Source organism: Pan paniscus, chromosome 10 (genome assembly GCF_029289425.2).
Source record: "Pan paniscus chromosome 10, NHGRI_mPanPan1-v2.0_pri, whole genome shotgun sequence".
Lineage (NCBI taxonomy): Eukaryota > Metazoa > Chordata > Mammalia > Primates > Hominidae > Pan > Pan paniscus.
In genome coordinates, this window is record NC_073259.2 from 8,846,016 (window position 1) to 8,865,457 (window position 19,442).

Genomic DNA, 19,442 nt, shown 5'->3' on the forward strand with positions numbered 1-19,442 from the left:
AGCGTGCCCTGGGCTGGCTTCCTTCCCCTGTTCAACATCCAGACAGTCAGAGGCTGCTGCTGTGGCTGTTGAGTGAATGACTGAACGTTGGCCAAGGAGGTCCTGAAGATACAGGAGAGCAGGGCAGGGCTGGGGCTCTCGTGTGGAGCGGGTCCCCGCTGGACCTCGGGTGGATCCACCTGTTCACACAGCACGTGGCCAGGCTGTGTCGGGTTCACACCACACCAGGTGTGGGGTTCCATTCTCAGCTGCCTCCCAGGCCACCCCCACCCCTCTGTCTGGGGATCCCCTGAGTCCAGCTTACCCGGGTACTCCTCAGGCTTCCCACCCCACCTCAAGCAAGTTTTCTAGACAGAAGAGTGAATGAGAGAGAATGAGTGTCCATGTCATAGAAGGGAAAGCGTATTTCTTTTTCCTTGCGCTGGGCAGCCTGATGGCCTCAGCAAAGATTCGTGTTTTTGCATTGAGATGAAAAGGTGTCCAACTCTGGATCTGGGGATGAGGACAAACCAGCTGGTCCAAGGTGGAGAAACCCTGTCATTGTGGAGTGAGGTGGTCTGGGGGTCCAGGTGGCAGTAGGAGTGTGTGTCTCAGCCAGGGGGAGCCCCATTGCTTGTGACCTCTCCCCACACTCTGCCTCTCCTGCATCCAGGCAGAGGGCCATGCACGAAGTGGGGAAAGGCTCACCGCAGATTTCTTAACAGGCTGGTCGCGCATCCTGGTAAACGGTGTGAAGATATTGACTGACCCGAGGCAGAAAGCTTTATGAGGAACACAATTCAAGTACACATGTTTGAGCCTGGCTCTCGCTGACAGCCAGGAGCTAATGACACTTGTGAGCAGAAGAAGTCAATTCAAACAAATCATGACCAGAGCTGACAGAAGGGTAAGCAGGACCTGCGCAATGTGGCCAGTGGGTTTACTCACGGGGAAGCCACAGCTAACGTGGCTTCAGGATGTCACCATACATTTGGTGAACTGATGGCAGGGGTTTCCTCGCAGTGGAGGGAAAAAAATCAACAGAGGTAGTCTAGATAGAATCCTTTATTAATCATTACCATGCCCCTAGCACATGAAGCTGGGCTTACACTGAGGTCAGCTATGGAGAGGGGTGTGTTTACAATGAGAGCAGTTTCTCTATATGCAGTAGGTTAAGCCATCGTCTCTGTTTCTGGAATACTGTGATGACCCACATCCATGGGCCAGCTGGTTCCAGGAGCCCATCTGGCCTTGCTGACACTGGGCTGCCTGAAGGATTAGCCGCACTTGCACAGGGCGGGCTGGGGAAGGGGAGTCCCAGGTTTATAAGCAGGAGGAGGCAAGGCCCACGGGAGGCAGGGAGCATGGGCTGGGCCGTGTGCTGAAGCAGGAAAAGGGAGGCAGGGCACAGCGGCTCATGCCTGTAACCCCAGCACTTTGGGAGGCTGAGGCAGGAGGATCACTTGAGCCCAGGAATCGGAGACCAGGCTGGGCAACATAGGGAGATCCTGTTTCTACAAAAAACTTTAAAAAAGTAGGAAAAGGGAGCAACAAGGATGTTGTCGTGCCTCTCCCAGGGCACATAGGAGGTGGTGGGAAAGCAGGCTGGGGAGTGCAACCTGTCTCCTTCCAGGAAGGGACCCAGCCACCGGGTCTCCTGGCCAAGGCCACAGACCATCCAAGAGCCGTCCAGGGCAGGGCAGGGCAGGCGCCGCACAGATGCACAGTGCGAAGGCTTTCCTGGTCGGCTGTGAGCGACCATAGCGGCATGCTTCACCCCCAACCCCACGATGGAGGTAGGGGGACAGTTGCAGCTAGGCAGCCTGAGGGATTTTTAAACCCTGAGGGTGGTGGCAGTGCCCCTGGGGCGTGTTCTAAAGCAGTGGTTCTTAAAGTGTGGTTCCAGGGCCAGCAGCAGCCCCTGGGGACTTGTTAGAAATGCAAGTTATTTGCTCTGCTTCTCCTGATTAGAAACTCTGGTGGTGGGGGCAGCAATCTGGAAAAGCATCCCCCCGCCCAGGTGATGCTGACGCCCACTCAAGTTTGATCACTCCTGGCTTAGACGCTTGGTCACGACGTTCTCAGCAGACGTAAGCACCACCCAGCGGCGGTACCAGAGACTGGTTGTCTCTGCAGCCAGTCAAACCCCCTTTCCTTCCTCAGGCTCAGAGTGGCCAGTACACGGAGCATGTTTTCAACGCAGGTCCTAGGGTGGGTGGTGGTGATGGTGACTGTTCCACCTCACTGCCCCTGCCTGAAATCCTTGAAGAGGGGCCCGGAGTGGCAGACTCTGAGACCAAAGCTGGCAACAGGGCTGGAGGGTCCCGGGCACATCATACTGACATACCATGGCCCCCCTGCCCCCAGGGCCACATTGGGCCCTTCTGGCTGTCAGGGCCTTTGGCCGTGCACAAGGTGAACTTCCCAAAACAGAAAGTAGTGTCCACTCCAGAGCCCCGGCAGCAGCAGGCGCTTCGTATAGCATGGAGAAAGAAGGCAGAGAGGGGTGTCGCCTGAGGGGGAGGTGGTCAACACACCCCCAGGCATCCCCTCCCTGCCCAGGCTGGCTCTGGCAGGGGGCGTGACCTGAGGTTTTCTCCAACCCCCAGTGATCTCCACACGGGCATGAGATTCCACACCCTGTGTGAAGGCTCCGAGGGCTGAGGGCCAGTCCCTGCTCTCACAGCGGGGTCAGCATTGGCACCTGAGACGATGGGCCGGGCTGTTGCCAGGCTCGCTTGCTGCCTGAGCCCCTGCTCCAGGGGGGCCCGGCTGTCAGCCTGAAATAAGCTAGGCTTCTGCACCACGCACATGTGCAGGGCAGCTGGCACCTGGCCCAGATGCCAGATTCCGTTCAACCTGGTGGGAGGGGGTGCCGAAGCTGCTGCTATCGGATGGTGCCCTGAGGGACACTTTGTTTCTGAACCTCAGCCTGAGCACTTGTTACAGAGATGGAGAACCATGGGACGCGGAGGACAGGGGGCTCCCAGCTCAGCTTTGCTTCTTTCTACCCGGCTGGAGTGGCAAGACAACAGCCATTATTGCTGACCAGCAAGCCTCTTAACCCTGCTGAGCCTCAATTTCCTCACCTGTAAAATGGGGGAAATACCTTTTTGTTGGAGTAACTGCAAGCGAATGTACTGACGGCAAGTAACACGTTCTAAGTGCACAGTCGGCCCTCAGTAAGTACAAGGCATTCGCCAGACACCCCGCAGGTGGCCCTGCCTGGAGGGCTCCCGGGGTTGAGGCTAGACTGTCGGGGAGTGTGGAGGGGGAAAGAGAAGAATGGGCACACACACTTCATCCCCTCCCCCAAGGCCAGGTTCCATCCCTGTCCACTCCCTGCCTCCCACCAACACTCGTCATGCGGGGGACACAGGGACGGACGTACCCTTCTGTCTTGGTGTCTGCCCCTTAGGGAACGGTGGCATGGCATGTGCAGGGTGTGGACGTGCTGGCCTGAGCTGTGTGGGATCCCAGTACCTGTTGCTTCTCTGCCCGGGCCCTGGTGGGCAGGAGGCTTTTGCCCTATACAGGACTGGTGATGACTTTCCACAGGCATGTCCTCTCTCTCCAAGGAACTCAAGACTGCTGGCCTCCAAGCAGGGGCCCGGGAGGACCTGCCCTGGGCATCCATCTCCACCCTGGGCAGCCCGAGGGCTACACCCAGCTGGGGCTGCATCCTGGGCTCTGGACTCCAGCCATTGTGCATTCCTAGGCAGAACCTGCCCTGTCTTGGGCCTCTGTTTCCTCCAACCCTGTCTCATCTCCCAGGCTGCTGGCCTGGACATGGAGGTCGTATTTCCAAGAAGCTCTGGGCTGTCCTACCACTTTCTGCAGCTTGGACCAGCCAATCTCCCCAACGGAAATCTGGGCTGGACAACCGTCAGCGCAGGAATCACAGCTAATCCTGCCCCCAGTCAGGCTGGCCCAACCCAACACATGGGGCTGGGGCCGACGGGGCAGGCTCTCCTGGGCTGCCACCTTTGTCTCCCATCCCTGCCAGGGCAGACAGGTCAAGCCATAGCCCTCCTACCCACTGCTGCCTCTCTTGGTGCCCCACCAGGAAGAACAAGACCCTGGCCCAGCACGCTCCCTCTTTCTCAGCTCTCAGTCTGTAGGTCTTGTCAGTTGATATGCAGCACTTCAGAGCTCTTGGGAGTCACGATCAGTTTTCGGTGATCTGCACGAAGCCCAGCTTGGAGGGCAGCAAGGATAATCACGTCACACTGTTTCTCTTGGCCGTGGAGCCGTCATTTCTGGGAAAGCTGGTTTTCCTTTTAATGAGTTCACATTGGCCACCCCAGGCCTTTCTAGGCAGAGGAGATAAACCAGCCCAGCCTCTCAGTAGCCCCTGGGGAATCCTCACAGTAGAGGCGGCAATCTGCCCCGAGAGGCTGGCTTTCTCTCTGTCCATGTGGGCACTTCCCGCTCTGAGGATACAGTTTCTGGACAGCTTAGGGCTGTGTTTGTGACCGCAGTGAGGGGCCTTCAGGTCACTCCTGTGTACGGGAGCAAGCACACCCCTCCTCAGGGCCAGCCCAGGTCAGCAAGGGCTGTGCTCAGCAGGCTGGGAGCTGGAACATGTGGAGAGACCAGGTGTGACCTCTCCCAGCCTCGGCCTTCGCATCACAAGGCGCTGTGCTTCAGGGGGGAAGAGGGCCCACCTCTGGGGAGAAGTGCAGGACCTGGGAGGTATGGAGGCCAGGCGTGGGGTTCCCGTGTTATGCTCAAGGTGCCCACTTGTAAGAGCCATTTGGGGGGGTACCTATGGTTGTCGCAAAAGTTGATACCTATCCTTCATGAGACTGCCAGCATGAATACTCTGTATTTCCTAGGATTTCCTCTCTGTTCTCCCTTAGTATTTGGGAAAGTTCTTCCTGAAAACTCCCTGCCTAATTCAAGAGAGATGCAAGAGAGGACCAAAGGAAGGGACTCTATCCAGCCTGGGACAGGTGGAAAAGGGAAGCAGAGCGAGACTCTCTGGAAGCAGCACGGTGGTGGCCCCAGGGTTGGGGAGAGGGGGCCCCAGGAAAAGTGAGGTTCGGGCAGATCCCCTGTATTCAGAGCTGCCCCTTCTCAGCCCTCCAACTCTGCAGGGCCTGTGATTTAGTCCACCCTGGGATGAGTTTTACACCCACCAACATTAAGAGCTGAAGATAGTTTTGAAACCAGGCATGCCTCAGCTGGGCGAAGTGGCTCACATCTGTAACCCCAGTACTATAGGAGGCCAGGGTGGGAGGATGGCTTGAGCCCAGGAGTTTGAGGCCAGCCTGGGCAACATAGGGAGACCCCATCTCTACAAAAAGTTTAAAAAATTAGCCAGGTGTGGTGGTGCCTGCCTATCATCCCAGCTGGTCAGCAGGCTGAGCTGGGAGGATCGCTTGAGCCTGGGAGGTCAAGGCTGCAGTGAGCCCTGGTCACGCCACTACCCTCCAGCCTGGATGAGAGAGCAAGACCCTGCCTCAAAAACAAAAACAAAAAACCCACTGGCATTCCTGAGAATCAGGGCCCAGACCAGGAGATCCCCGAGGGGCATATTACTATAGAGGCCGGGGCTTGGGGCCAGGGTCTCCCAGAGGGATTTCTCCTGGGAAAGCCACTAGGCAGGGTGCAGGGCTCTGCTCCTGGTGCAGCATGTGCTAGTGTGGCCAGCATACCCCACATCCCTGCCCTGGCAGCTCCACCCAGCCTGTGGCTGCCCTGTCTCTGGCCTCCCCACCTCCAGGCCCTGCAGGAAGGAGTGAGGCCAGCAGGACACGGCTTTCCAGGTGAGGCAGTGTGGGGAGTAGGCAGGTCGAAGGGCTAGCTAGGTCATCTAGGGGAAGAGCCACTCCTACCTGTCCCACCCCATGCATTTCCCAGAGGGGACAGCAAAGCGAGGGCTTCTGAGCACTGGTGGGGATCCTGCCCAGAATGCAGGCATCCCAGGGGACCCGGGTTTTCAGCCTTGTCCCAGGTTTGGGAGCTGGGAGGGAGCAGAGGGCCCAAATATCACCCTCCTGTGGTCCCTGGCACCCCCGTGCCTGGTGAGGGTCCTTCTCCTGCCAAGGCTCTGGCTGTGAGGGCTCAGAAATGGAGAGGAGGGGGCTGAGGGTCCCCGCCTAGGTGGGGAGCCATGGTCTAAGGCACTTGGTGCATTTGCAGGGGCTGGACACAGAGGAGGGAGCATCTGTGGCCCTAGTGGAGCTGGTGCTAATGCTGCAGGCCTGGCAGGTGGATGTGGCGCCTGTCCTTCGAAGGGCAGTTGGCAGGGGACGCAGTTGACCATGTGTAAAAATGTCGCTGGAGCCTCGGTGCAAGCAGCAGATGAGACCCATCCTGCAGGTGGAGAGGGCAAAGGAGCAAAGAGAGATCAGAACTCCCTGAGGCTGTCAGCCATCAGGGCTCTGGAGCAGTGCTGCTCATGCCCAGTGCACATGTGAGTCCCCTGGGGCCTGGAGAAAGGGCAGCTTCCCGCTTAGGTTGGGGTGGGGGCTGCAGTTCCACACTTCTAACAAGCTCCCAGGTGATGCCCGTGAAAGTGGGGGAGTCGCACTCCGAGAACTACTGTCCAAGAGCAGGGCGTCACGCACTTTAATGGACATAAACCACCCGGGGACCCCCTTATTACAAGTTTGCAGGCCTGGGTGGGGGCCTAAGGGTCTTCGTTCCTAACAAGCTCCCCGTCGATGCTGTGGGTCTGTGGTCCTAGGGCTTCTCCAGAAATGGCCTAGTTTAATGAGATCCCGAGGAGTATTTCTGCTCCCTCATCAGAGCTGTCTGAAGCCGCCTTCTTCTCTGGGAAACGGCCTGTATTTTGCTGCCCTCAGACTCCAGAACAAAACTCAGGTCCGTTATGGATGCTCTGCCATGTGCAAGAGCCATGGGGGAAACGGAGACTCTGGGAGGAGCCCCTAGAGCTGTCACCAGCTCTGACAATGAGCGCAGAAGGCAGCGCCAAGCCCAGCCGCAGGAGTCCCGCCTGCCAGCCCCTCTGTCGGCAACCAGGGGCCGAACAGGAAGGGGCTGGAGCATCCTGCCCAAAGCACGCGCAGGCTTGGGAAGGTCGCTGTCCGCCCCGTCTCACTTCCCATTTCTAAAACACAGAGGACCTTTATTCTCCCACCTTGCTCTTCATGGACACCCCCCGCCCCCCGCCACCTTCTTCTTCCTCTCTTCCCTCCCACTCAAGGATGCACTGGGATAATGTCATCATGATCCTGATAATGATGATGACCTGTTGTCAGGTCTCGACTCTGTCTGCAGGAGAGGGGCACTGGGCTAGAGCAGCCCCGTGAATGTCCCGTGCCACCTGGGGTGACAGTAGATCCCCTAAGTATAGAAACAACACCCCGACTTTCCCCAATGTTTCCAGCTGCTGCTGCTGCCCTGACCTTGCGAATCTGGATGTAGAGGGCAGGCTGGTGGAGGTGCCTGTGGGCCGTACCCACTTGTCTCTCGGCAAGGCTAGCGAAGAAGGTAGCTTCTTCCCCTCCTCTCCTCTCCATCCCTCCAAACCTGGAGGGCAGCAGGGAGTGTGACCACTGCCTTCAGCTTGGAGACTCGGTGCTGAGGGCTCTGTTAATCCACCTCGGGGCCTCAGGGTCACAGCTGAAATGTGGCTTAGGAGGTTATTTCATGTCCCACTAGCTTAAGCAAGTGGCTGTCACGTCCCCTCCACCCACGCAGGTGTTATGCAGCATGCCCTCTTCCCCTGTCCCCACCTCATGGGTTGATGATTTTCCTGTGCACTTTCTGGATCTTTCTGATCCATGCTAAGGGGGAGGCCAGAAGGGAGCTGTTAGGCCAGCACAGATTTGTGCTGTAAGCGAAATTCACGTCTCCTACAGTGTACATCTCATGCTGGGGGAGGACAGGAGGAGCTAGGCTCTCAAGAGACACACTTCTGCATGACATGTGTGTTCCCAGGGTGCTCCCAGGAGAGGTCCAATAAGGGTGGAGGTGTATGGGCCAGACTCATCAATGTGGGTCCACATGCACACACACGCGCGCACACCCCCACCCTGAATCGTGCAGAGGGCACAGGATACTGACCCACCGGATCCCTGAGTAAGCATCAGCATCTCTCTCCTGACAGAAGACGCGAAGAAACCAGCACGGAATGGCTCCAGGCAGCCAGCAGGGGGCGAGCAGAGACAAGACAGGACAAGTTCCCTGCAGGTGCTGGAGAAGGCCGACCGGGTCGGGCCGGGCCCTGGGGCCCAGCTGCATGGTGTCTGGTGCTTTTTTTCGGCAGCTGCCTGGGTGTGGCACTCGGCCACACGTGGGACATTTTTTTAACAGGGAAGTCGTCATGCCTTCAGCTTCTTATGAGGTTTCTGAGTCAGCTCCTGGCTGTCATCAGAGAACACGAAGGAAGGGCCAGGGAAGTTCCAGGAAGTCATTCCAAAGTGATTGCTTGGTTTCCCTTTTCACCACCTGCAGATCCCAACACTCCAGGATGGTGCAGGACATCAGTCTCAAGGTAACTGGTCACAGAGGTGAGAACCTTACTGAAAAATCAGAATGTGAACCCTGGAAGGTTCCTGAAAGATGAGCTAGACGGTTTTGAAACTGTATTGGGAATCCCAAGTGTAGCTCAAGGCTACTGGTCTTCGAGGTACCAGGCTGGGTATGTCGGGGAGGTAGGTGCCTGGTGTCTGCCTGCTGGCGACGATGACTGCGAGCCCTTTCTCAAGACTTCGGCCCACCTGGGACTTGGGCAACGTAGTGCCCAGCATCGGCCGCCAGAGGGCGCTCTAACCTGAGACTTGGCGGCCGCAGGGCTGGCTCAGTGGACCGCAGGGGAGAAAACAGGGCAAGGGGTTGAGCCCATCAGGAGCCATTCCACAGTGACCATGGAGGAGCAGAGACTGCATGGTGGGGGTTGTGAGTGGGGAGAAAGCGTCCACTGCCCAACGACCTGGTCTCCTTGGCATCAGACTTACACAGCAGCTCCATCCACCTTGACCTTAGGGCTCAGGGCATCTGCAGCCCTACTGCCGGCCCTCGGCCTCACTGCCCTCATCTGGCAGCTTCTATGGGCTCTCGGGGCTGGAGAGGTCAGGAAGAAATAGACAGAGTGGGCCAGGCTTGGTCGGAGTCCATACAGAGCAGGCCCCCTCTGCACGGGGAGTCACAGGTTTCTGGAAACCTCAGCTGAGCCTGGTGCAGTGGCACAGAGCAGCCCTGCCCCAGTTCCCAGTGGTGACTCCTCTGGGGTTCAGCACATGGGACAGAAGACCTGCCCTGGGGAGGTGCAAGAGAGCGGCAATGCTAACGCCTCCTGGGCTCCCTGGCCCTGCAGGTGAGTGAGGATGAAGGGGAGCAGGCTGGTCTGGCCAGGGAGAAACTGGGGCTTTTTTTTTTTTTTTTTTTTTTTTTTTGAGAGACAGTGTGCCCTTGCAGAGAGAATACAAATGATGGTGTCACGTGTTGAGCACCTGCTATCTGCTCAGCAGTGAGCCAGACACTTCCATGGGTGTTGCTAATTCCCATCACCAGCTACCAGATGAGGTCCGGTCAGCCCCATTTCACAAATCAGTGACTGAGGCTCAGAGATGAAATAAATGGCCCTCAGTCACACAACTTGCAGGTGGCAGAACCAAGGTGAGTGTCCCTCCAAAGGCTAGAGACCCTCCTCCCAGCATGTTAGGCTGTAGCTGGACCCTCCAGGCCCACAGACCATGTGGGTAGCTGGCACCATCATCTGAAAGGACCCTATGCTGGGAGGCTCTCCAAGCCAGCCAAGGCCACCATCCCTTGCTTCTCTTTCCCACAGACCTCTGAGTCGGGGTAGGGAGTTTGCGAAAGCGAAGGGCCAATATCAGGAGATCGGGGCGCCAATTCAGGGGGTGAGACCCTGGGCAAGTTGCCTCTCTGGGTCTCAACTTTCTGATCTGTAAAGTGAGAACGCCACTCGTTGTCTGGCCTGGGTCTCAGGTTGTTGTATGGACCCAGTGAGAGGAAGTATCGGAAATCCTCTGAAGTCTGCGGACAGCTGGATAAAGGCTTACGGAGGCTTTCCTTTGTGCCACGTGCTGTAAGTGGGTCACAGGCATCACCTTATTCTTATTTAGACCTTAGGAGGTTGAAGAAATTATCCACATTTTGCAGATGAAGGGTTGAGGGATAGGGAAGTTAAGTAGCTCGAGGTCACACAGGAGCAAAGCCAGGACTGGACTCGGGTCTTCTGAGGCCTAAGCACTACTCTTCCTCTTCCGTAGACGGTGCTCATAGCACTGGACGGGGAAGGGCTGGGCAGGACAGCAGGACTGCTGGGCCCCTTCTAGAAGGACAGCCTACACTTGCGGGGGCTCTCGCCTCTGAGGATTCCCTCCTGGCTCCCCTCCCTTGGACCCTTGACTACAGCAGCCTGAGAGAGTGACCTTGACTTCCTGGGTGGCAGCAGGGGGACTGGGTGGAAGGGAGAAATGGGAGCCAAGGGCATTGCTTATCCTCAGGGAGAGAGCTGGATGTACATAGGGGAATGTGCGTGCACACACACGCACGCACACACACGCACGCACACACGCACATATATACAGTTGTTCTGGATTCCAAAATCCACTGATGCTCAAGTCCCTGATATAAAATGGTGCAGTATTTGCATATGACCTCTGCACATCCTCCCACATTCTTTAAATCATCTCTAGATTACTTCTAATTCCTAATACAATCCACAAGCTATGTAAATCGTTGTCACGCTGTATTGTTTAGGGGGTAATGACAAGGATGTTCAGTGCAGACATAACCATCCTTTTTGTTAGTACTTTTATTCCACAGTTGGTTGAATCCAAGGATACAGAACCCGTGGATATGGAGGGCTGATGGTACACACACACACACCCCCACAGACACACACACAGACACACACACAGACACACAGACACACAGACAGACACACACACAGACACACACAGACGCACACACAGACACACAGACACACACACAGACACACACAGACGCACACACAGAGGAATGAATGCAGATATGTATACACTCACACATGCACAAGCACCCTAAACACACATAGTGCATACCACCCCACCCACATAGACCTGGGAACATGGGGACCCCCACGGACCCACACACACCACGGCAGGCTTGCACACTGACCCCCACATGCACACACTCAAGGTGCATGCGCGTACCTGAGCCCACATCCGCACTCCTCCCAGGCCCCTGTTCCTGACAAGTTCATGTTGTCCCTCAGGCATCTTCCTTCGTGTTCTCTGGGGGAGAGACTGACTGTGGGAATCAGCCTTGGTTGCAAAGGGAAGCTGAGAGAAGAGAGCAGCGCAGGGCACGGACATGCCAGCCCAGTTACTGGAGATATCTGCCGCTGGAGACGGGTTCAGAGCCTAGTTTAATATCCCAAGTGAGTATTTCCTCCTAGTCTCCCAACTGCAACTCACCTCCAGGCAGGCCACCCTGATGCCCATCGCCCCCATGAGTAGCAGGTAGCTTGGTGAGGCAGCCTCCCTGCAAGGGAAGGGCAGGTGTCATGGCTTTGGCTCAGAAGCAGGCACAGGTGGGGAGGAAGGGCTGGCCGTCCCGGTGCATATGGCAGAGGCAGAGGGTGGACCAGAGGACTCATGGGCTGGACCTGGCCTTGAGTGGCTCACAGGTTTCGTGGGTGGCCCCAGGGGCATGCCGTGGTGCCCTGGACTCTCTCAGCAGGAGCTGCTTGTCCCAGGGCTTTGTAGAGCGTCTGAGGGGCCTGGCACTGTGGGCTCGTGGCCAAGAATCATGTGTGCTCTGCTATTCCCACACCCATCTGCCTGACCCCAGCCCGTTGAGGGCTCCTGGAGGCCAGGCTGGGGCCCTTTCCTTGTCCCCAGCTTGCGCTGGGGCACTTACCACCCCCTTGCAGATGTTGGAGGGGTGGGCCGGCTGGCTGCAGAGTGCCACCACTGCCTTGCAGCCGCTGTCGGGCACTGGCGGCTCTCACCTCCCACGACAGCAGGTACGTGCTGCGCTGCCAGTCGCTGAGCTATTGCATCCGTAGCACTTGAACTGCAGGGGGAGGCAGAGGCTGGAGGTGAGAAGCCTGTGTGGGGTTCCAGGGCCGACGACACAGGATTCAAATACTCACCCAACCCCTCTTTGCTCTCCCTGCGATTTCTGCCTTCCCTGTTTGAGCAGAGAGCTGGTCTCTGGGGGCCAGCACTGCCCGCAGGACACCTATCTGCTACCTGCAGCCACCCAGGTCCTTTAGGGAGATTATGCTGGGTGTCCTGGGGGCAGGGTAGGTCTGTGAGGTGGGCAAGATGGAGGGGGGGGTCCCCAGAGAGGGGGGCTGTGTACTGCTGCCTGACAGAACACAGGCTGGTGACAAGCCACAAGGGGCAAGGAGGCCCTGGTCATCCAGGAGGCAGGACACGGGGACAGGGACCAGCCTTGCCAGGGGTTCCCAGGTGAAACCTCAGAGCCCCAGACATGCAGGGACACAAAGGGTGTCCCAGAGTCCACGGTGTGGGCAGGTCAGTGTTGGCCAGAGGGGCCGGTGTGAGTGCTGAGTGAGGCCCGGGGTGGTCGGCACCACTCCAGGGCAGGAAAGTGCCAGCCAGGGTGGAAAGCAATTCAAAGGCAGCGGACTCAGGCCACTTCCTGCCCTTCTGAGTCAGGGCCCTGAGACTCCAAGTCCCTACACAGGCCACAGAACACAGCGGCCGGGAGGCTGTCTCTGGTGTGGGAATGGGGCTGGGTGGGCGGAGCCGTATTAGTTCATTAGTTCAGCTACCAGCATTTTGCTAGGTTCGCCATGTGCCTGGAGTGAACAAACATGAGTCAGGCACCAGTCCTGCCCTGAAGTAGTGTAGCATTTACTGTAGTTTAGTAGAAGACAATGGAAGCTTGTGTGTGAACCCCAGAGAAGGAAGGGGTGAATCCTCTGTCCAGGGCTGGGAAACGTCCACAGGGATGGACGGGGCTGCTGGGCGTCCTGGCCGAACATAACGGCAGCAGACAGGGCAGGGACTGGCGCAGTGAGGGCAGGGAGTCACGCGGCCTCGCACATCCCTGTGTCTCTGTGTGTGCTGGTGCCGCACGACTGCTGGGCCACTTGCTTGTAAAATGGGGCCAACAAAAGGACCTGCACCCTGGGCCGTCATGCGGACTGAAAGAGGTGATTCATGGAAAGCAATTACAAGAGAGCCTGGCGCAGCACCCGCAGTTAATGAGAGACACTTTTGTGATCATCGTCATGTGAATGCAGGTGCTTGTGCCCGTGTCATTTACATCCATGGGGTGCTGCTGGGGGGCCCGACGCTAGCCCTGGCTCTGCAGCCACTGCTTTCTGGGGTTTCGGTCTCCTGCCTGAGATGCAGGTTGGGGTTCTAACTGTTCCCAGCCTGTGTGAGGGCCTGCGTTCGCGTGCACCGGTGCCCTGCAGGTCTTGGTCGGTGACACGGCCTCTGCTCTTAGTGGCACCTTTCCTCGTGCCACTCCCACCCCCTCCACCTAAGCAAACCCTGCCCCTGCCCCACGGAGCCCTCCCCACCTCCCCTGCTCCCTATTCTGGGGGTGCCCCAGCCTCGCACTGTCTGCACGTTGCCTGCTGTGTGTCTGGCTTTCTGAGCGAGCTCGCGGGCGGGATTCTGTCCTATTCTATTCTTGTCTCCCCCAGGTCCTCACAGGCGCGGCCCAGTGACTGCACACTTAGTCTTGCACAGGGCTGACCAGCGGTGTGTGCTGCCCCATCCCAGTCCAGGGCTAAGTCTGTGGGGTACACGTGTGCCTGTGGGTGTGCACCTGTGTATACACATGTGCCCTAGGCCACTATTTCAGAAAAGAGACCCCTCTGCCAACTGGGAGCTGAGCCCGAGTCTCGGGGAGATGGGGTGAGGGCTTCCGCACTGAGCCATGATGCCCCTGGATCTTGGAGCTCATGATGTCTATGTCCTCCACTTGCCTGACGTTCCCTGGACCAAGACCAAGGCCCCAGGCCCAGGGGGTGAGGGTGGGGAGTGGGGTGGCAGAGAGAGGGGGACCAGAGCAGGTGGGTAGAGCAGACTTGGATTTTCTGACACAAACCCATCAGGATCTGGAACAGTGGCGTCCAGGAGAACTTTCTGCGATGGAGGCAGCGTCCTGCATCTGTGCTGCCCAGCTCGGCGTTCACTCACCATCTGGGGCTCCTGAGCGCCTGAAATGTGGTTGGTGTGAGCAAGGAACTGGATTTTGTTTAATTTAACTGTAAATAGCCACATGTGGGCGGTGGCTGCCGTATTGGACAGCACAGCTCTGAGGTCCACTGCCCGCCCCCTATGTCTGGCAGGATGGTGGGCCTCGCTGGAGGGATCTGCCGCATCTTTTCTTGGAAAGGAGACCACCTTTCTGTCCCTCAGCATCCTGTCTGCTGGCTCACAACTGGAGAGTTCTGTTGGTGGCTTAGCTGAAATACCCCCGTCGGGTAGCGCTCCCTCTTATGGGGCTTCAGCTCCCCGCTCCCCAGGGAAGAAGGAAGGCAGCCTCACAGACAGAAGAAACCCGGAGAGAGGCTTCCTGGCCCAGATCCTGGCAGGAGATGGAGTTCTCCTGGTACTGCCAGCTTCCTGCCCACCAGGACCCAGAACGGGAAGACAGCAGGGGTGGGTTTGGAGGAGGGAGTCAAGGAGAGGGAGGGAGAGGAACCAGGCTTCAGCAGGCACTTCTCACGGTGGTAGGGACTTTACAGGTGTGACCGAATTTAATGCTCACATACCCTAAAGAGGCTTCATTTTAGGGATGTGGCAGCCGAGGCTCAGAGAGGGTAAGTAACTTGCCCAGGGCCACACAGACAGGAAAGAAGAGAGTCAGGATTTGAACCTGTGTCTGCTTGGCCTTCAAGGCCATAGGGCATGGTGTACCTCCTGCTGCAGCCGGTCTACTGAGGCGGGGATCTGTGTGGCTCTAGCCTGCCCGTAGTTCTTGGTCAGAGTCTGGCTCAAGTGCTGCTTCTGTTCATCACTCAGCTGAGGAGTGATAAGATGGCATCAGCGGGACCACCCCACCCTTGCCTACCACCCAGGCCTGCTGCCAGGCCTCCCCAGCTAACTCTAGAGCACTGTGGCCTGTGGATGGTGTGATGACTATCAGTGGGAAACAGGGTAGAAGATGGCCATAAAGAGGAGGTTACAGAAGCTGGGCCATGATTCAGGGTGCAGGTGCACTGAGCAGAGCTGAGGGAGGCTGGGAGGCTCAGGTAAAGGGTGGCAGCCAGAGGTGGTGGGAGGCGGAGGTGAGGCTAGACACCAGAAACTGAAATGTCTGTTGATCTTAATTTTGATTAAGAGGTGATATTCAAAATACTTACAATTGTTACCCTGTGAGCACCATTCCAGCATGGCTTAAACAGCCAGCAGGGTTGTGTTGTCTCTACCAGCTGAACGTTACCCTGGTCATGGCCTCAAACTCTCGATTCAGAGGGCAGCAGGGTGGGAGCAGATGGGACTGGTTACTGCATCCCTGTTCAATCCAGGCAGGTAAGACTCGATCCTGTCTTCAGGGTCTTCCATGTGATCCTGGCCCAGGCCTTTCTTCTTGGATGCCTCTGACAGATGGATTCATCCTCTAGACCATCCTTGAAAGGGGAGAGGGATGACCTAAGCTCCCACGGGAAGCCCCCCTCCCCAACTCCCATGCAGAAGACATCAGCATCAGTGGAGTCAGGGAATTGCTGAAGCCAGGGCCAGCAGCTGGGATCCAGATGTGTGGAAGATTGCCAGGGTGGAAAGCGGGACCACCCCTGTGCCTGCCGCAGCTTCCCCCATCACCACGCACCCCCCTTATCCCCGCGCATGGCTTCATCGGGACACGGACAGAGAATGGAGGAGGAGGAAGCGTCCACTCACCCTCTGGTAACACACATGGGCCGGGACTCCCGCCACCAGCTCAACCAGATAATAAGCAACAGGCAGAAATACTAGGAGCAAGGAGAGAAGAGGGTCACCACCAGGGATCAGGACACGCCTATAACCGATGTTTCCCCAACGTGGTGGGGGTGGCAGAGATAGCTGCTAGGGACCCCCATCACCTGTGCCATCTTCCTTCTCTCGCCAGCAGCTCTGGACATCCCAGCCTTGCTGGCTGCTGGCAGCGAGTTTTCTACTCATCCCTTTGCTCATTGGACTGGCAGCAATTCAGTAATCCACCCACCCATCCAATATGTATAAATACTTGCTGTATGCCAGGTGCCAAGTAGCGTAAGACAACTATTGTCCTCAAAGTTATTAATGGTGGGGAGGACAGGTGAGTGATTACAATCAATGTAATTGCTATCAATGTAACTGTGGGTTAAGCCCTAGAAATGATGGGAGGCTCCTGGCGGGGAGGGCAGTCAGAGAAGGCTTCCTGGAGGCGGTGACACCTGAGGGGCATCTCTAAGGACAAGCAGGTGTTAGCCAAGCGAAGAAGGAGGGAAGTGCATTCCAGGCAGAGGGGAGCACACGTACAAAGCCTGGAGCCTGAGGAAAGCATGGGGCACTTGTGTTCAGGGAGCAGAGTGCGCCCACATGGCTGGAGTGCAGGGCTGGGCAGCAGCAACCAAGGCTCAGGAAAAAGCAAAGGCAGAAATCAGAAAGGTGATTCGTGTGTCCTCTTCTAGCCCCGATGCCCGTTCCCTGTCCTGCGTGGCCCCGCAGGGGTTCTCAGTTCCTCTCACCGCTGCCTGGCTGCCTCTAGGCTTGGGGTTGCCCTTCTTGCTTTATGGCCCCGCTGCAGCCACTGCCTGGCTTCCTGGCCATGTACACACGCGGGGAAGGTGTGACCCTCCTCATTCCCAGCTGACTTTCCACCTCAGGGAGGCTCCTGCTCCACCCTGACCCTGGTGTGTTCTTGCAGCAGCCAACAGGTCTGAAACGCATGTCAGGCCCACTTGGGCTGGAGGGGGCAGGGAGAGGGGGATGAAGCCAGATAAGTTCAGGCAACCGAGGAGCACTGGGCAGGAACAAGGGAAGAGAAGGGAGGAGAGAAGACGGGGGAGGACTGTTGATGGAAATTGGCCCTGCCCTGGGGGAGTTCAGCCGCACTCATGAGCACCTCTCCCCGAGCTGCCCCTGGGCACTGCCCACCCCTCTGGCCACAGCAGGGCAGCTGCCCGTAGTCACTGGGATGGCTGGGTTCTAGGGAAGGCCCAGGCTATGGGTGACACCTGACGCTCTAGGGCTCACCCAGCAGGGAAAGGAGGGTGGGCTGGAGGGAGACAGTTGGGGGTGGGGGGCTCCTTAGGATGGACTGGGGCTGTGGCCAGTTTCAGAGGCAAGGCCAATGCAGGGGCCCATGGGGCTTATCCAGTCACCTCCTGCACCATTTGGCAAGGAGCCTGGTATGAGCAGGGCTTAAGGAACACAAGGAGAGGGGACATTTCTTCATACAGGGAAAGAGCCTCAGCACAAGAATAAGGCTTTTAAATGAAGCGAGTTACTCGCCCCCTGCTCCAAGTTTACTGCGCCGTATTTGTTGTCTCCCAGCGTTGGAGCTGGCCAACAATGGGGATAGTGGGGGAGTTTCCCGTCTTGGAATAACGGTGTCAGGCCTGCCCCCATCACTTGAGGGCCTGAGACAAAGCCTATGAAGCAGGTCCCTACCTCACTCCTTTTCTACCCCAGGTTCTATGCTGCACCAGGAAAGGCCTCCTGTCCGCCCTCCCCCAGGGGGAGATGCCCCTTAGCCGAGCCTGTGGAGAGGGCTGGGTGTGGTGCTGTGTGGGTACAGGTGAGAGGGGCACGTCCCAGGGGTCCCGTCAGCTCCAGGACACCTGTGCAGACGCTGCATGCATAGGCTGAATGGACAGAGGATTCCAAGCTCCTGGGTTCCTGGGAGGAGGTCTAGAAGTGGGGGAAGGGAGCCGCAGGTTCCACAAAGGGACATCTCTCAGCCCCACAGACTTTCCACTCCATGGGGAGAGGTGTGGAGGAAGGAGGGCTGAGTGCGGCCCAGGCAAAGGCCCCGCTTGCCTGGGTCTGTGGGTGGTATTGAGTGGTATCCCCAGGAAGCTGAGGCAGGAGGCTGACCAGGGTTTGTGGATGGTTCCTCTGCTGGGGGAGCCCCTGAAAAGTAGGACCTGAATGCCAAGGGAGGCTGGAAGAGATGCCCATGAACTGGCCTTGGGTCCAGTCTCCACCATCTGCTGACTCCAGTCGGGTGGTTGCTAGTGCCTTGGTGTAAATTAGAAAAATGTGCTCCAATGAGAAAAAATGTGGCTCAGCAAGAGTCGAGTGGCCCGCATTTCAGCCTTCTCTGGTCCCCTTGCATAGGACGCAACGTTTAGGGCCATCCACGGTGGCCCTGACTGTGGGCTGTGCCTCCCCGTCCTCATCAGCAGATGGGGAAGATGACAGTACTGCCGGTTCTGCCCACCCCAAGTGGATGGGGGCACCCAACAGGGAAGTGGTGGGAGGGACAGGCTTCAGTGGTCTGCCCTGCCTCCTGACTTCCCTGAACTTGAGGTCCCGTAGCATGAGGTGTGTGGTCCTTGTCAGCCAGTGGCAGGTGCGGTTGGTGCAGCCCAGCACTCACCCTCCTGGGAGCCGCCTGGCCCATCAGACAGAGTGTGGCTGCTTCCACCCGCACCCAGACCCCCGCACTGCTGGGCCCCACAGCTCCTCTCTGACATGGGTGCCTTTCCCGCTGGCTCCAAATTGCCCTCCCCTCCCACTGTGGTGCACAGGCCGACTCCCTGCTGCCGCCCAGAACCTAGAGAGAGTGAGGTGCTGCAGCGTCTGTAACTGAACGGGAAGACCCAGGCCTCTGGCAGCAGGGAGGGCTGCATCCTGGCATCTCACCACCTTCCTTCTATTACCACCATGGGCTGGGAGTCAGGCCCAGAAGATAGTCCTGAAGAGGTGGCAGCGTCACGCTGCTCCCCTGGGAGTCCCTGCCCTGGTTGCTATTCAAGACAGGGTGGGGAACAGGGAGGATGGGAAGGGAGAGACAACCTCACTGCTTAAGTTTAATGGCAGGCTGTTAGCACCCGCCAGTGCTGCGAAGTCCGGTCAGAGGCATCACACAGGCTACCGACCTGCTGGAGGGGTGAGGAGGAGGGGGCCGAGTGCTAGGCAGGGGTGAGGGGTGTGGGGATAGCCTCCCGAGTAAGGGGCTCCAGCATGTAAGGACACCTGGGAGGGGAGCGAGGGGCCAGCCTGGGGCTTCAAGGGACTGAGGCTGGGTGGCCCCAGCTGCTGGCTCCAGGCAGCAGCTTCCGCAGCAGGAGGGCTGCAGGTGTGTGACTCACCTGGGTGGGGGAGGCCCTGAGTCACGGCTCCTGGTGTGACAGCCCCAGGAAGCAGGCCAAGAGCCCTGCTCATCTGGATCCCGCACTGAGGCTGGCTAGAACTCCCGGGCAGTGGGCCGGGCTGTTGGGCCTTTAGCTGTGTGACAGCACAGATGCTAACAAATCCACCTTTGCCCCGCTACCCTGCATTTACCCAGCGTTTCCTGGCTCCCTCCATGCATCGGAATCATCTCAGGGCTCCCGCGGCACAGGTTGGCTGTCTGCA

General features: G+C 57.9%; 1 long non-coding RNA gene across 7 annotated transcripts in view; it reads right to left on the reverse strand.

The window, feature by feature from the left end:
* Window positions 1-1,035: 1,035 nt before the first annotated feature.
* Window positions 1,036-19,442, reverse strand: part of LOC103782705 (uncharacterized) — a 72,117-nt gene continuing 53,710 nt past the window's right edge. For 3 of the 7 annotated variants that reach the window (XR_008620332.2, XR_008620329.2, XR_008620331.2), the window contains 8 exons: window positions 19,371-19,437; window positions 15,798-15,868; window positions 15,260-15,526; window positions 14,814-14,918; window positions 13,999-14,110; window positions 11,824-11,979; window positions 7,356-11,445; window positions 1,036-6,300 (listed from right to left, as the gene is read on the reverse strand). This is a non-coding gene — a long non-coding RNA (uncharacterized LOC103782705). The remainder of the gene's footprint in view (window positions 6,301-7,355; window positions 11,446-11,823; window positions 11,980-13,998; window positions 14,111-14,813; window positions 14,919-15,259; window positions 15,527-15,797; window positions 15,869-19,370; window positions 19,438-19,442) is intronic. The other 4 variants (XR_008620335.2, XR_008620330.2, XR_008620333.2 and 1 more) reach the window with 4 other exon arrangements.